We start from the raw sequence: 17,598 nt of genomic DNA, 5'->3' as shown, positions 1-17,598 counted from the left end.
CACTGGAACCATGGCTTTTTTGGTGCAAGACTTGCTTACTCTAAGTAGTCTCCAACAAGAGCAAAGGCCACTGGTTCATGTCAGTGACGTACATCTGACCATGGAGCCCAGCAAAACCTGTACCAATGGCACAGTCTTTCCTCTGTCTTTTGCCTCCTTGGCTTTGCTGCTAGTTTAAAGCAAAACAAGGTGATGTGAAATTGGTGTAAGGTCGTCTAGAAATAAGAACGATTATTAACATTTTTTTCAGTATTTTTCAGAGATACTCATTCCAGTACTTTAATCTCTATGCGATCTAATTTAAAGGAGTCACTTAAAAACAGGTATATCTGCAATTCTATATGAGGATTGATGATGATCTAAAGTTTGATTTGGTTAAAGAAATCTTGTTAAAGTTTGCTTTATTGTGGAATTTTCAAGTTTTTCAAACCTAGCTCCTGTTGAAATCAGTAGGAGGTTTACTATCATTTTCCATGGGATTGGAAAAAAACTTGAATGCTTTTGAAATATCTGAGCCATAATGTTCCTGTTAAATATATTCATGTTCTGTCTTTCTGTGTATTTTGAAGTTACATGCTTGACAAATTACTGATTAATAGCTTAATTCAATTATCTATAACCACTGAGGAAAAAAAATGTGCTGGCATTACTTTATGCAATTCAGTAAGTGTATCTGCTCATTGCTTATTGTCAGTTACAGTCACAGAAGGTGTTATGTTTTATTAATAAAAAGCTACAATTTAACCCTGAAAGTACAGGGCTGTTACAATAATCAGTGCTATCTTGTCCTTGAATAGTGTATACAGGTGTCTTATTCTGTCTCAGAAGAGATATTGTAGAATCTGTGGCAGTTTAGATTTACAGCAAGTTCAGTGCTTAGATTAGAGATGTAAACTAAGATGAAATGACAGTAATTTTTACTTGGGGTTGAGAAGTCATCTAAGTATTTCTAATTATTCTAATTCATAAAATATGTGAGAAAAGGGATGATAAATTTAAAGGCAACAATCTGAAACCTGGTGGAAATACTTTGTGGGGTATATTTAAGTCATGATAAAGATGATGTTCGAAAAAATGTAGATTTTCATAAGGATGATGTGATTAGATGGGATAGAAGTACAAGAAACTAAGAGGAAGTTTAGCTTCTAGATACCGGAAGAGTTGTAAACGCAAGAAATTAAATTCATAATGTTTCCTTTGGTTTGTTTTCTTTAATCAAACTTGTATGAGATGGAGGATGTATCTTCTGGTTCAGATTTAAAGTTGGATGACAACTGTCTGGAATGAATAAGAAACTGAGGTTGTAGAACAGCTATTGCATCATTATTCTTTGAATATTTTAAGTTCTTCCTTCTCTCCATTTTTACTACGGTTTTGGTATTGGTTAATGTCAGAAATGTACCAGGGTTGTTTAAGTCCAGCCCAATTCGTGTGCTGTCAGGTGTTTATTATGTTTGTAGACCTTTTTTTAAACAGAATTTTCCAGTTTTCTACCAGAAGACTGCAAAAATTCACAGAGATTATTTAAAGATTTTCTTTAAAGAGACTCTGAAAATGATATGCTTATTTCCTTTTGTTTTCCAAGTCTGTTTTGATATATTTTCCTAGGCAGACCACACTGACACTCGATTGTTATATCTCCCATGTGTATTACTCTGAGGAGAAAGTAGTAGAGACAGGAGCAGAATCTTTCCAGCTGGTTAGTGAGTTACTTTTGTGGAGCCATACCTGTATTTGCTTGTGGGTACTGGCAGAGTGAAGTTGCAGCAGAAGTGTTGTTTATGTGTTTGTGTTAAGAGCTAAGTTCATTATATATAAACTTACAAGAAAACAGAAAATAATTTTTTGTAGCTAACATGCTTTAAATGACCCCCTAATGTTAATTCAATCAATCAGTAATGGATTTTTTCCAGGAATTAATTGTTGTCAGGACATTTATTTGAGGTGATATCATGTTCATTGGCTTAAGCAACTGATGAGGTTTGTAAAGAAAAAGTGCTGCTGATTAATGTTAATCTGGGGTTCTGATGGGTAACAAGCTTTAATTCCAGCTTCCTCTCATCTGCGTTATACTAGTGTCACTACTGAGGTAAGTGGATTAAAAAATAAAAATGTAGGAACTGTGAACTCTACAGACTTTCGTCTCAATGAATTGCTTGTTGCACGTGTATGAGGCCATATTTGTTCTTTGGTCATGTTTATGGAATTTACTGAATTTCATGGGGATAGTACTGGATATACTTCAAACAGGAATTAAAACCATGTATTTTCATTGTCTGAAAAGGAAGATTCCATTTATTTCTCTAGTGTATTCTGTAAAGCAGACAAAGAAAATAATGTCCATGCTGTATAGGTCTAACTCTGCTCCCATTTGAGTCAATAGTAAATCTGTTACTGAATTTAATGAGGATCACTTGGGACAAAACCATGCCTGAAAAAGTAATTATTTTAGGCAATTTAATAAGAAACTGTAATAACATACCGAAACAAAGCAATTGTTTTGATGCCCACAAATGGAAATTACTGCTTATATGTGCAGGTTTTGGAATGAGTTTATCCCACTTAAACCATGTAAAATTAGGCATCTAATCAAGCATAGTCATCTGGACCTTCCTTCTCATGGCATAAAGAAGGTGAACACCCTGAATGGTCTAGCCTAATTCCTTTCTTTCACCCAAGAAAATTCTCTTGCAAAAGGATTTACGCTTTTGTTGAGCTGCAATCCTAATTTGTAAGTATGAAGAACTTGTTTGTAGTCAATGCAGTCATGACGTTACAAAGATCTGCAAGAATGTTTAGAGTGGGACCAATGTTTGTAGCCAGTTAGTACTGTAGATTGGGGAATAATATTTCACAAATAGCATTCATTGTGATTATTTTCTTTTGTAAATCCATTAATTTCTTTAAAAATAAATATTTTCATTATTTAGTAATCAGTCTAGACAAAAATTGAGTTGTCTGAGAAAGTATCAGAATGAGCTGTAGAAGATAGTGTTTGTCCTGGTACTGTCCAGAGATGGTATGGGTTTGTGTGATGAGCACAGTAAATTATGCTGAAAGGAAAAAAAGGTGGTAATCTTGTGCAAGTATTAGGAATAAATGCTTACGTATATAAGTGCTTGACTATAGTTGGTTACGGTAGGAACAGTAATTTGAGATGTGTGATACATCAAGCCAGGCACTGTTGCAAAGCAGAAGTAGGAAAGGATGATTCGCTTTTTCTGACAAGTGAAGTCAATTGGCTCTGAATGCTCTAAGTATTGGTGATGTAATCTGTCTAGTAGCCTATAAGAAATAATCGTTAGATGAAAATGGTGTCACACAACTTTGAAAATATGATGATTATGTACAGTCACACTCAGGATGAAATGGTTGACAGTGACTATTAGAGTAGATGGGAAACTGCAGTGATTAATATTTAAGGTCTCACAGCAAGCTCATCTGTCCTCAATGCTGCTTCTATCTATTGGTATTTAAAGGTCCTTTTTTTATGGCCGTTTATTACAGGACCCTGTAAACATGAAGAAAGAATACTAAGGAAAATTCATTGTGTTGTATTTAGTAGTGTCCTTATTTCTTCAACAGTTTTGTGTAGTGGTTTTTTAAAATCAGTTCCTTTATCTCTATGTTTACAGGGTCCTGTGATAAATGGCAATGAGGAAATAAATAAGGACATTATTAAAAACTACACAATGATAATTTTTTCTTTAGAATCTCTCCTTATTTAAAAGATCCTGTGATTAAACTCTATTCAGGGAAACAAAACAACATTATGAACACAGAATATGAGTCATACTGTCAACTTATATCAATCCATCTATCATTCATACTCGTGTGTGATTCTTATAACCCTGGGAACTGCAGTGATAGTTGATTAAAACAGAGGGAAAATGAGCCTCTTTTGTAAGGAGTACAGCATTCTACAGCAATGAAATGGCATGTTCAGCCTTTTCTGGAAACTGAAGGAATGTCCAATTCATTGTAATTTTTTACAGACCTATTTGGTGTACTCCAGTTAGCGCTCTCAGTATGTGGTGGGTGATTCTTCTGGTGTAATATTTGGTGTTACGATTTTTCACTGAAGCACTAAAGAGCTTTCTTTTCTTTCCAGTGACTGTCTTGAGGCTTTGTCATTCTCTGCAGCTTTCTATGATGTTCATGTTTATTTTCTTCTGCATCGATCTCCTACCTTCCCCATGTTCTTCACTTCACTCTCTTGTTTGACAGTTATTTTAATGTCTATTCTTTGACTCGCATGTAGACAGATTTTCTTCAATTATGCAACTATCTTACCTCAGATAGTAGAAAAAGTAGGATTTTCTTCTTTCTTGCTGTTAAATCTCACTGATGTCTTTCACAGCTTTGCAGCTGTCACTCGCCCTAGCAGATCTTTTTTTGGCTCTATTACACAGGAATTCTTTTAATGGTCCTAAGTGCCCCATGTTAATGTCTTACTAGTTTCCAGTAAATATTCATTAAAAATTATTTGGATTCTCTGAATAGTAATTTAATATGTGACACTGATTTTGTTTGGAAAGCCAGTGTCAATAGAAGTTCCATTAAACCAGTACTACTGGTTACTTTCAGGTAACACTTTGATCACCTCTGACTTTGAGTACGTTTCTCATGTCCTGCTTCTCTGAACTGCTTGAAGAGTGCGTTGTCAATATACTGTTTGAATGCAACAGTGTGTTTGGATTGCAGATATTCCTGGAAATCAGTTCCAGATGTTCCTTTTCCATCCTTCTTATGAAACACTGACGTTCTCAAATTGCTGCTGTGGCCACAGCATGCATATCGGATCTGCACTTCCTTAGACATGGTATCTGACAGAAGATAGCAGGGGAGTTTTCAAAGGTGTTTAATTCTGATGTTTACTTTCTTTGCTGGCTCAGATTAAGCACAATCATTAGCAAATGCAGTTTTATTGAAGTGAAACTAGTCACAGGATTGCATAAAAAAATCAAAATAGATGCTGCAAACGTGTTTCATTTAGATATTGTTGAAATATTTAAATATTTTTTTCCATCTTGACCCCTTCTGCTTAGGTTTTTATTCTAAAGTATTTGTTATTAATAAACTGCTCATTTCAGCTTATACACATTCAATATCACAGGTATAGCCTATATGTGAAGTTCGGTAGTTTTTCAGTGTTATTAAGGTATAATGCCTCAGCACTACATAAAACTAATTATGTCAAAATATGTGTTTTAAAACTTTAATTCTGATTCTAATTCAAAGCAAAATTAAATTAAAACATGTCAATATTTTCTGGAAAATATGAATGTCTGCTTGTGAGTTTTATTATTGAATGTTACAGTACAAAGCCAGGACTGTATTTCTGACTTAACGTGTTTATTCTGCTAGCTTGACATTGTGCCTGGTTTTAGGGACCTTGTGACCAAGGTTTTCAAATGGGGTTATATAATATTAGAAAGATGACCTATATTTAAGGAGATAGTGAAATGCTGAACGCAGCCCCTTTCTCTCACTATTTGCATAGACATTTGCTGCTGACAACTTTAGAGAAATGTAACGACCTGTTAATGCATGGGTTGCTGCAAAGTGTTGGGCAAACTTGAAATGTTTATGTTGGTTTTTACTTCAGTTTTGCACGTATACCTCGTTTGGTAAAGTCTGCTTTTTAATCTAGTTGTCATGTAGTTGGTGTAACAGTCACCATAAATGCCACTTCTTACATCTAAGAATACCTTGGAGGAAACAAAGAGTGTCATCATCTTTTCAACTGATGCTTCCTGCGGTTCAATTAAGCTTGTTTTTATCAAGCAGATAAAGATTGATTTTTGCCATCACAGGCATAGATTATTGCATGTTCAAATGAATTCTCATGTAGTGCGATTATTCCAGTTTATCCTTTCAACTGATTTTTAGCATTTGATTTTAAAATAGCAGGAGAAATGCGCCGTCTCTCTGACTCCTAGTCAAATCCTGGTCTGAAGACACTGAACTAGGCTGCTGTATTGTGCCCATAGTTTGGGCAGAATTTTGTTGTACTTTCAGCATTATGTCAATCTGTAGTGGATCAAGACCCAGTGTTTATTCTGTCTTTACATAACCTAACTAAATTCTCCACATAAGCTCAATAGAACTGTTATTAATCATCAAATATGAAGAGTTAAGGCAGCGAGGTGTAGGGGACAAAAAGATCAGATCTTTAAGCTTGTTTAGGTGCCTAGTGATGTAAAAAAGCATGAAAATGGGCTTTTCAAAAACATAGAATCATAGAATGGTTAGGGTTGGAAGGGACTTCAAAGATCATCTAGTTCCAACCCCCCTGCCATGGGCAGGGAAATCCTCCACTACACCAGGTTGCCCAAAGCCTCATCCAACCTGGCCTTGAACACTGCCAGGGATGGGGCATCCACAACTTCTCTGGGCAACCTGTTCCAGTACCTCACCACCCTGAATGTAAAGAATTTCTTTCTTATATCTAACCTAAATCTGCCCTCTTTCAGTTGAAATCCATTGCCCCTTGTCCTATCACTACACACCCTTGTAAAAAGTCCCTCTCCAGCTTTCCTGTAGGCCCCCTTTAGGTACTGGAAAGCTGCTATAAGATCACCCCGGAGCCTTCTCTTCTCCAGGCTGAACACCCCCAACTCTCTCAGCCTGTCTTCATAGGAGAGGGAAATTCATCATCTTGAAATCAAGGCATTTGTGTACATGTGTAAATCCTTTCTTGACCTTGTTTTCATCTTTAGATATGTAAGCACCTTTGAAAATACAGCTTTAAGACCATTAACAAGTCAGAGGTAAAGTGGACAGACATAAAGATACTAAATGACTGTCAAATGAGGCAGTGATTAAATTTAAACATATCAGTGTTCCACCCTTATACCTATGTCTTAAATATTTGCTTGATTTTTTTTGTCCAAAAATGTGCTCTGATGCTTCATTATTTGCTATTCAGTTTTCATCATTTGTCATTCTGTTGTTTAAACGATCTTAGTCATCTAATCAGAGCACTATAAACATGGTTATATTGTTAAGTTGGCCAAACATTCCAGAAATAACAAAGTTGTATGGTACTGAGGTGCAGATTTTACAAGCATCCCAAGGATTGAAATTTGTTGACATAAAATATTCAGCAAATACTTGCAGGTAATGAATGTTTGAATAAAATTATGGTCAGTTCCTGGAGAATTTGTGATAAGAGAGGGGACTAAATTCAGTTAGTCATTTCATTCAATTCAACAATGAATAATTCAGTTGGAGCAGAACTAACATTTGAAACTTCGGTTCGCTTCATATTTCACAAATTTCACATCCAATAATTTATTTACCAAGACTTAATCTCTTTTAATTAGTTTTCTAGAAATCTGAAGACTTGTCAATTACATAAACTTAAAAAAGAAAAAGTTCCTTTATACAGTTGTTTTTCTTTGAAGTTGGTTGTTCCGTGTTTTCATAAATATGAAAACATGGTTTAATTGGTCCTAATGAAGCAAAAAATTGTATTTACATGTCTGCAAAATGAATCTCTGAATATGTTAAATAGTAAATTCTAAACATTTTGGAACCTAGATGTCTTGTTAAACTTAGTTTGGTGCCTTTTGGTATTTTCTGTTTTGTTGAATAGAAACACTGTCTCAGCTTTTTGCAGTCCTGTTATGTTTGGGCTGATGTTAAAATTATATCTTTTTTTGGCAGTCATGAATTATTTGATAGCAACTAGAGGCAATGTTGTTTTATGGTGAACACAATGTATTTTGTGTATTTTTCCTCTTTTCAGCTTACAAATTACCCATGAACTGGCGAGTTTATTTATACTTTTAATTATTTTCAAAATAGTTCTTGATCTGCAGATAAATGAAGATTCAGTGTTCTCAGACTTCCTAATAATATATTTAATACTAATAACATTTATGGAGTGGGAGTTTGCTTCATAAAAGCAGGATTCTGGTACAAATTCTTTTATGACACATTCAAAAATATTTATAATTCATCGTCAGTGTTGCTCCTGTTCCTTTTCCAATTTACACACAGAAAATGATGACAGAAAGAACATAGTCGGTGAGAATTCCAGGCTGAGTGGGAAGTTGTTTGATGTAAACAACCGTAAAGGCTGTTGGCCTTTGACTAGCTTTAGATAAAAAGATATGAGTTTAAGTATGACACTGGTTTATCAGCAGAAAAAGGTTGAACTGCTTTCTGTAAGACATATTTAACAAGATTGGTAATGAAAAAATGGAGAGAATAATGAGATAATTGTATTAGGAAGCATACAAGCCAGAGGTAGCTTTTAAAAAAGTTTTACTGTAATTACTTTAACTGTAAATGTCATGAAGCTTTGTTGCCTATGTGCTGTATGACAGACTGTAAAAATAAAATTTTAGAGATAGTGGTTTAGCAACTATTAACTGCAGCTTCTTCTGTGTAATACCAGATTTTAAATAGTACGAATTATGCAACTGCTTCCCAAAACTGAAGAATTATATTATTTCTTTGGCTTCTTTTCTATAAACGTGAAGTTGCTTAAGTTATTTCCTCCAAACTGACAACTGCAGTGTTGGCAAAATAGGCATGCTGCTCAGAGCTGCCTTATGTTTCTCTAGTGTTTCTCAGACGTGTAGGACTTCATTTTCACCTAAACAACAAAGTGCTGGTAAGGGTGTCGGTTCTGAAGATGCAACAACAGTAATAATAAAGAATACTGTAATTATGTATTGAAAGAAAGCAGAATGCACTAGCATTTGTTAGTTCAACAAAGACTTGAGTCTTGCTTCCTGAGAGCTTTTCCAAGCTTGGAAATAGCAATTTTTGCTGCTCTTTCCCAGCTGTGACTTTCAGCTGAATTTTGTGGGGTTTTTGGTAACAGAAGAACACTTGGACTGATGGGAAGATGAAGCAGCTGAGAAGACACTGGTTTAAGGAATATTGAAATTTCTGTAGCAGTAACTTTGGCATAATGCATTGCAGTGTATTATTAAGTCTACTTCTCTTGTCACTGTTACTTAGATAAATCAGTACAAACCATATTGTAATATACAGGGGTAAGAAAATTATTTTCTTCAGAAAATGTCCTGTAGTAATTTCTACAATCTCTTCTATATGCTTTTCAGGTCTTTGTGCCTCTAGTTCTGACTTTTTCTAATTGCATATCAAGAAAATTTGTCACTTTAGCCGAAGGCCTAATATAACATCTTGTAGAACCAATTTAAATTGAACTCACTGAACATTAAAAAAAATCTACTGAGCTGTCTGTGAGAGGAGTTCAAGTTGTTCTGCAAGACAGAATCCGATCTGAAAGCCAGTGACAGCATCAGGAAGCTTTCTATTTGCTGCAGCAGATTTTGGATTAAACATCTTGTATGCAGACGTTTTAATGAAGTAATATATTTTTTTTCTGTCCCTTGTATGTACCCGTGGGTAGTGGATAATTGAGCTGTACATCGTATTAGAATTATTCACTATTTCTATTTGGGTGAATTACTTGTTATGTATTAGTAAAGTTTTAGTCAAACTTAAGAATTCCTAAGAGATAATTCAGGAGAAGGTATCAAAACAATACGGGCTTGATAACACAAATTTTAATTTCTCCAGATACATAATATCTAATCATTAAACAATTTCTGGTTTATGAAGCTGTGCCTTTGGAGAAGATAGGGACTAGTGGATATACCTGAATGGTTTTTAAACATTGAAGTAAAACTGTAAAGTCTGTACTGCCTTGAGGGTTTGGAAGAAACCAGACAGAGCGATATTTTGGACTATTCATAGTTTCCGCCACCATCAGATAAGATTAAATAAATTCCTTGATCCTCAAGGAAGATAATTACTAATTCTCAGTAATCTCCCAAAGGAAGTCTCCTCATTATAGTGCTAGATCATATACCAGTTTCCCCCTTATCTAATGCGACTGGCTAATTATTAAAATACTCCATTTTTCTCCAGCTGTTGTCTTCCTGGGTAAACAAATTGCTAAGTTCAATTGGCTTCTATTTGCACTTCATTGCTTCTTGACAGCAAATGCTCTGTAAAAACGAGCTGCCTCAGGGTGTTTGTAATCTCCAAGGGAAGAAGAAACAAATGTATGCATAATTTCTCTAATTTTTTAATACTGGTTTCCACAAAACATAGCACTTAGTTTTGAGTGCACAACTGTTTTTTTCAATAAGCTAATATCAAGGTTACAATATTACCCTTTTTGCAGGCAGGATGGCAGAAAGAGTCCTTCATGAGTGTTTCAAATCAGTTTCTGTTGCAGCAAAAATTGTCTTCTGAGAAGTGCAAGGTAATTAAAAGGTCAAAACAAGGGCAAGAAGTACATAGTTTTACTTGCATGCTCTATTTCATTTAGAAATGGCTCAAACCAAGTTAAATAGTGAACAAACTCTACTGAAACATACGTATTAAATATTTAGTTTCTTTCCTTCGTATTAGGGGGCACAAGTCCATCAGCCTATCTGTACCAGTACCCTTCCTATAGGGATTTATATTGTAGGTGTTCTCAGTCACATTTCTGCTACAAAATGCTAATCTGTTACAAGGTTTTTCAGCTAATTTTCTTTACATGTAGATAATTACTAAGCAATGGGTGTCAAGGAATCAAATTCTTTAAGAGGGTTCCAGAATCTCAGGCAAGAAATAGGTACAGGCTAATTGTTTGTCAGAGCAGTTGTTTTATCTGCCAAATGAAATTTTTAAAGCTTCCTTAAAAAATGCACCCCCCCCCCCCTCAAAAAAAACCACACTCAACCCCAAAAGCCTGAATAAGCTTAACTGTTTAATTATTACGTATTATTTTGCTCTGTGCTCCACTTCCCTTTCATGTCACTCTTCACGTGAAAGATTTTGTGAAGTAGTGAGAAGTAACTTCAGAAAACAATGATGCTGGAATTCCACTTTTTCTGTCTATAAAGGCAGCATGAAAATGAGTGGCAGTAAGGGAAGCAATTAGTATCCAGGATGCATAATATTTTGTGCCTTGTGAAATCTACTGGAGTAAAAAGGGTTTCTGCATGAATTTTATGGCCGTGTAGTGCCTGTAGGATTGAGGGGAGAATGGCAACAGGTCAACCTCCAGTTTGAACAGTAAATCTGTCCTGCAGGAGGATCAGTGTTGTGAAGGTGTTCTGGTTATTATAGTCTGCTATGTTCTGCAGCACAAAAATTTTAATGAAATAGAAAACTTTCTTGTTTCAGTAAAATACAGTGGTAAGAATATTATCAACTTGTTCAGTGAATTTTCTTATCTTAATGAAATACTAATAAAAAACTCTAGAGAAGTATTAAAGAAGTATTTATCTGTATTATTTTAAAAATGTGAATTGAGAAAATTCTTCTGCAAAAGCTTCAAATTAATAATTTGAAGTTATGATCAAAAGTATATGAGATCTTACTCTCATATAATGCTAATGCTGAAATGAATACACCTAGAACTAATGACAAAGCAAATGGCAATTTCCAGACACATAAAATGTTCTATCATACCGGCACTTCCCAGAAATTCATACATGGGTTCCTTTTATTCCCTTGCTGTATAGTGCCTTTGTACTTGGTCTCTCAATCCCTGTTCTGATCGTAAGTCAAGACTTACCTCTTATTTACTAGTGCATATTTATATACACATGAGTTCATATGCATATATTAAAAGATATATGTTAACACACGTGCATATATGGTACTGCACTCACGTATGGAGAACACTTTTGCTGTTGGTGAATCTGGAGCCAATAGTAGTGAATTTAATTTCTGATAGTAGGTGTTAGCATCTGGTTTATATCAGGGATGACACAGATGTGGCTCTGGATGAACCATTCAATTGCTTCACCTGAGTTTTCTGTGCAATCGTATCACTTTTTTTTTTGAAGGAAAGAAGTTAGCATTTCATGAAGATGTGCAAGCATGTATTAAAAAACTCTATTAGTAAGACTTGATTAATACCATAAAAACATAACACACATACTTCAGCATCTTCAATGGTGGAGTAACAGGGAAGGAGAGAGTAGGAAAATGTCCTCAAATTTAACTTCTCAAAGTGAAAGACCATTCAAAACCAAAGATCTTGAGAAAGCTGGTTACATGCTACAAGTATAACCCATGATACTCAAGAAGAAAAATGTATCCTTTTTTGAGGAGCCAAATTGGCTGAAGTAGTATGTGAATATCTGTAGGTGTTTGGCTTAATCTGTTCTTGTAAGTCCTTTATCACACCAAGCACTCTTCCCATGTTCTTGTTTGTGTTTTTTTTTTTTTCTTCTGTAGACCTTATGACTATTATGGTCAATTGGTAATCTATAAAATGAAAAAAGAAGAAAGCACAATATTACCAGTCTAATGTATTCTTTTTGCAGAGATCCCTTTTGACATCTGGCTGTACTCTTTTTCTGCCATTTGATCACTACATTACTACTAAATTAACCAGCGCACAAAAAGCCAACGATGTAGTATAATGTTCTGAGCTCAACCTTTTTACAGTGTTTGAAACTTCTTTTTTTTGAAGCTGGTTTGATTTATGTGTGAGCTAACTGGAAGACTCATTAAGTGAAATTCATTCAGATCTAACTTCTGTCCTTGGTTTTCTTTCTGAACCAAACAAACATTTGTGCCAAGGACACAAAAGAGAGAAAAATAGTGATCACAAATAAATGCTAGCATGAGGGTTAGAGACCTGCAAATGGACAGCCATCTCCATGATTCACTTGGATTCCTGTGAGGAAAGGACCTGGCCTTCTCTCACAACTAAGCCAGGTGCCTTGAGAGCACAAGAGGCTTGGTGGCTGCCCCATCTTTAAGACTAGCTTTGCTCTTCTGAGCTGGCATTCTATCCCAAACCAGGGAAATCCTTGCATTGAAGTTATTTGTAAAAGGTACAAACGAACATTGTTTTTTGGTAAGTTGGCAAATGTAGAGGAATGGCAGATGGACCCAACCAGGTCAAATGTATGTATTAACCCAGTTTTAAAAACACTATCAATACCAAAAAGTAGAAGATAAATGTATCAGTAGGAGAGAAACACTATGCTTTTACCATTCTTGGTTTCGCTGAATCGCAGAATGGAAGATAGGTTCTCCAGTTTAATTATGCAAGAGGTAGAAAGGAAATTAAAAAAGAATATATCTTTGGGGCCTATTAAAGAAAGAAAGAGGGCAGGGAATACCAGTGTCTAATGAGATCCCTATAGTGTTGAGAAAGGACCAGAGAATAGCTCTGATAGGAACTGGCAACACGAGAGCAGAAAGAGTTCTTGAGTATTTTAAGGCTGCAGTGGATGCTTTGGGGAAAATACTCAAGGAGCTAATGGAAACAATAATTCATTAATATTTCATTAAAAATATGAAAGTCATGTGTTTTCAAATATTTCCAGACTAATTCTATGAGGTGGGAATATAATGAAGCAGAAGAATTAAGGAGAAATACCGTAACTAAATGACACGGCAAAGTTTGCTAATTGTGTTTGATCCGGATTGGCCACTTCAAGGACTATAAAGTGACTGGATTCTTGCTGTAGCTTACTGTTTCTTGCAATACAAGAAATCTCTGCAAGTTGTATCCAAATGATCCCACAGTTCAGAGGCACAGAAGGCAGAGAGATTCTTGTATCATGGAAGACATTTCTGTGACTTGTATTTTGACTGAAGTTAATCATTCAGAATCCTGTGCTGAAGATTGTGATAAAAATGGGCAAAACTGGCTACAGCAAACTAAACTGCTGAAGTGCTCTGTGCTTTGTCACTTGTTTGCATCCTAGGTCGTAGTAAGCTTAATATTTGCGAATGGACAGTAGACACGTGGTAGAAACGAGCTGTGCGCTTTTCTCACTTCTGCTTGTCTCTTCTGTTTTAGAGCAAGCTGTCACAATAGTGGCATGGTACATGCTCAGCCTTATGTTAACAACTTTCTGGAGATGATATACTATTCCCTTTGGGCAGCCTGTATGCCAGTGTTTGGCATATGCACAAAGGGAGGAACTGAGAAAGGGAGAGTGGATATTTCTGTATTCAGAAAGTATCTGGGAAATACAAGGCAGCAGACTCTTTCATATGGCTCAGTGACAGCCTGATGTTTTTTTCACTCTCTTCCTTAAAAAGATAGAGAACTGATTAGACCTCAAATACATTTTTCATGCTATTTAAAAAAAAAAAAACAACCAACAAAACAGCAACCAACCTATAAAAAGGCACCTGAAACTGTATCCTGCTTTGTTTTGGGATTGTTTTATCACAATGGAGGTTGGCTGAATTTCAGAAAAAACCTCTGTGGAGTAAAGACTGTTTACACTTGAGTGCCTAATAGAGAGACGCAAGGTTGCCTAAACTGCACTGCGGTACGTGTGAGAGTAGCATTGGCCCACAGAGCAATCTGCAAAACATGAATTGCTTGACGCTCTGAGCCAGCCTTCCTGAAAGCTGTAAAGACTGGCGAGCTCATGTACACAGTACCCTAGTAAGATAGGTCAGTGTCGTGGATTTAGGCTGATCCAGCAACTAAAACTCACACAGTCTCTCCTTCTCCAGTAAAGTAGAGAGGAGAGAAAAAAAATCAAAACAAAGGGACTGAGGGTTGAGACAAGAACAGAGGGAGCACCCACCAACCATGGTCCTGGGCAAAACAGGCAGAGCTTTTCTCAAAGCAAAACAGTTTATTAATGATTACTTAGAAGGACAAAGGGAAACAAAAACCGATTACTTGAGAGGACAGAAAGAAACAAAACCAGATCTTAAAACCGACACCTTCCCCCCCCCCCCTTCCTTTTCCTCCCGGCTCTACCTCCTCCCCCAGCAGCACAGGGGGCAGGGACTGGGGGGGTGCAGGTCAGTTCATTCTGTGCTGTTACTGCTGCTTCTTTCTTAAAGGAGAAGGAGTCCTTACACCCTTTTCCCCTGCTCCAATGGATCCCCTACCCACAAGGAAAAATCCACAAACTTCTCCAGCGTGAGTCCAGCCCACTGGAAACAATCCTTCCCCACAGATTGCTCCGGTGTGGGCTTTACCACAGTCTCGGGTACTTAGGGAGCTGTAGCCACTCGCTCCGGCGTGGGTCGTCACGCAGACTCCAGATGCCTCTCTGCCTTGTCGTGCACCCCAACACGACCATCCTCAGGCTCAGGCATCTTCTCCCCACGGGCTGAGAGTGGGTCTGTGCTCCACTGAGGCCGTCCTGGTTGCAGGGGGGCCGCCTGCTATCTCACCATCAGCCGCAGGGGAAACTCGGCTCCGGCACACCTCCTCCCGCTCCATCCTCACTGACCTGCTGTCGATGTGGCTGTTTCTCTCAGATCTCAGTCCTCTCCAGGTGAACTCAGCCCAGTGGGCACCCCGGGAGTGGGGTGCCCCCGAGCTCCCCAGCTGGCTCCGCCGCCGCCATTCTCCGTGGGCGGTGCCGGCCTGACGCAGGCAGCTGCCCAGCCGGGAGCCAGGGAGCGAGGGCAGTGCCCTCCTCCCTCCTCTGCTCGATCCTGGGCGAAGCACCTTTTCCGGTTCCCTTGTCCTGACTTAAATAGGGCAATTCGCAGAGGGGCCCTATTGGCTTAACCTCGAGGGGGATGGCAGTCTGATCTGGTGGCCAGAACTAAGCCTAACCTGGTTCCAAAACCAGGGAGGTCGCAGGGAGCAAAACCCCTCTCCTGCCACCAGAACCACCCCCCCCTCCACATCAAACCATGACAGTCAGTATAATTTTTTTGTTGTTGTTTACGGTTATGAGACCTGAAGTATATAGGTCAGCTCAAATTCAAATCTGATTTTTAGCTTTTGGGTAAAGAATAATGATACCTAATAATCTGCTCTTTATACTGTAGTCATCATCATCATGCCTTGTTTAAAGTTTGTTTTATTTTAAGGTGTGTCATTGAACACATGGTTCCTAGCATGGCTTTGCATTGTAAATATCTTCTACAGATTTGGAGACGGGTACTATCTGCCTGTCCGACATGAAAGTGGATGTGATTTGTTCCACCTACTCTAGGAATGGTGGACCCTTCAGTGCCTCTTAGCCAAAGTTTTCAATTTCTAGATATAATAGTCAAAGTTCTACTAGCTTGCTATTGTCCAGAATACTTGATCTTTTTCTACATAAGTATCTGAATAATAAGAAAAATAGTTCAATTTTGTTGTACTAGGTATCCTTCTGATACAGTCTTCTGACAGTATATGAGCATCACTGATGATGCTCACGGGCAGTCCATAAACTCAGTTTATCAAAGACATTCAGATTTCTGACGTGTCCTTATTTCAGTGGGAACTGCGTACCTTTACATTCTTTAAAGCTCTGGCCCCCAGTATGTTTCAGTGTGCTAAAATATTGGGGTTTTTTTTGACTCAGTAAGGCAGAATGTAAACTCTAGTATAATAGCTATGCTTAAATTGCTTAAATGCTACTTGTCAGGATGTTAAGTGGATCCTAATATCTTTTCTTAATCTCTTTTTTGTTGTTTGTTTTTGTTGAACAAAATTTCAGCAGTTGCGACTGTTCTTTGTCCTGAGCCAAACTATTTAGCTCAGGATTACATTGTCTAACCAAAATTAAAGGAGATATGGTGGAATTTTGTGAGGATTTATTCCACTCATTCTGAAATTCACAAGAAAGTGTATTATTTCAGAATAAATTTGGAAAAAAAAAAGAGCAATCCCAGTGTACTTGAGTTTTCTGTCATAATCTCTAATATGCAGAGTGAAGTTTTTTTGATGGGTTTAAAGCCAAATACTTTCTTTCCTCTAGTGTTTTGCTCACTCTATTATTAAGAATTTCCATTACCAACAGGCATCTGGAAACAGAAATGTACTTTTTACCTTGTCTTGTTTGATTTTGAGAAATTTAACATTTCCAGAATAGCAACTCTTGAAATAATGGTATTAAAAACATAAATTAATTTGTCTATCACCAGGTAGCAACAGCTTACTCTCACAAAACCTGTATGTAATAAGCTTTGTGTGTTACTGTTATGTATCTCAGTGATACTTGAACTGCCGTGGTTTTACTATTTCAGTCTTGATTTACACGGGTATTTGTGAGGTCAGAAGCAGGCTTACTGATTTTCAAGATAAAGCGTAACTCATTGTAGAGTACAAAAATAACTTTAAAAGTTCAGACAGTAGTACACTGTAGATCACAGTTACAAATGTAGTAAAAGCAATGTCCCGGTAGAGTTTTCGACCACCAAACTATCTGTTCTATTATCTTGCTAGAGAAGGCAATAATGCATATATGAAAGTAGTAGTATAATTGCAGTTGCTATGGGAACCTGCCTTGGGTTAGGAAGTTCCCTGAGTTGTGTGGATTACGATTTCTGTCTTGGCAATACATCAATATAATATTTTGAATAACATCTCTTTAAATTATCTCCGGGAAGATGATGTGAAGACTGTCATAAACAGTATTCAACAAAAAATAATCTCCTCTGATGTAATTCTTATTCGCATACAGTTGTACACATTGTCAGTTTATCTACCTAAAACCCCAAAAATTCCACTGAGCCTTTCATATGATTTTTTTTTCGTTTTATTTTTTTAATAAATTTATTTTTATAATGAATGTTAAATTCTAAGAAAGTCCAGGATACAAGTAAGCTTCCTGACTTGATGCTTTTGAAGACTTCAGGCAAAATGAACTATTTTCCCCAAATAAATCAAAT

The sequence above is a fragment of the Tauraco erythrolophus genome, chromosome 10, assembly GCF_009769465.1.
Source record: "Tauraco erythrolophus isolate bTauEry1 chromosome 10, bTauEry1.pri, whole genome shotgun sequence".
NCBI lineage: Eukaryota > Metazoa > Chordata > Aves > Musophagiformes > Musophagidae > Tauraco > Tauraco erythrolophus.
This window is presented reverse-complemented; position numbering follows the sequence as displayed.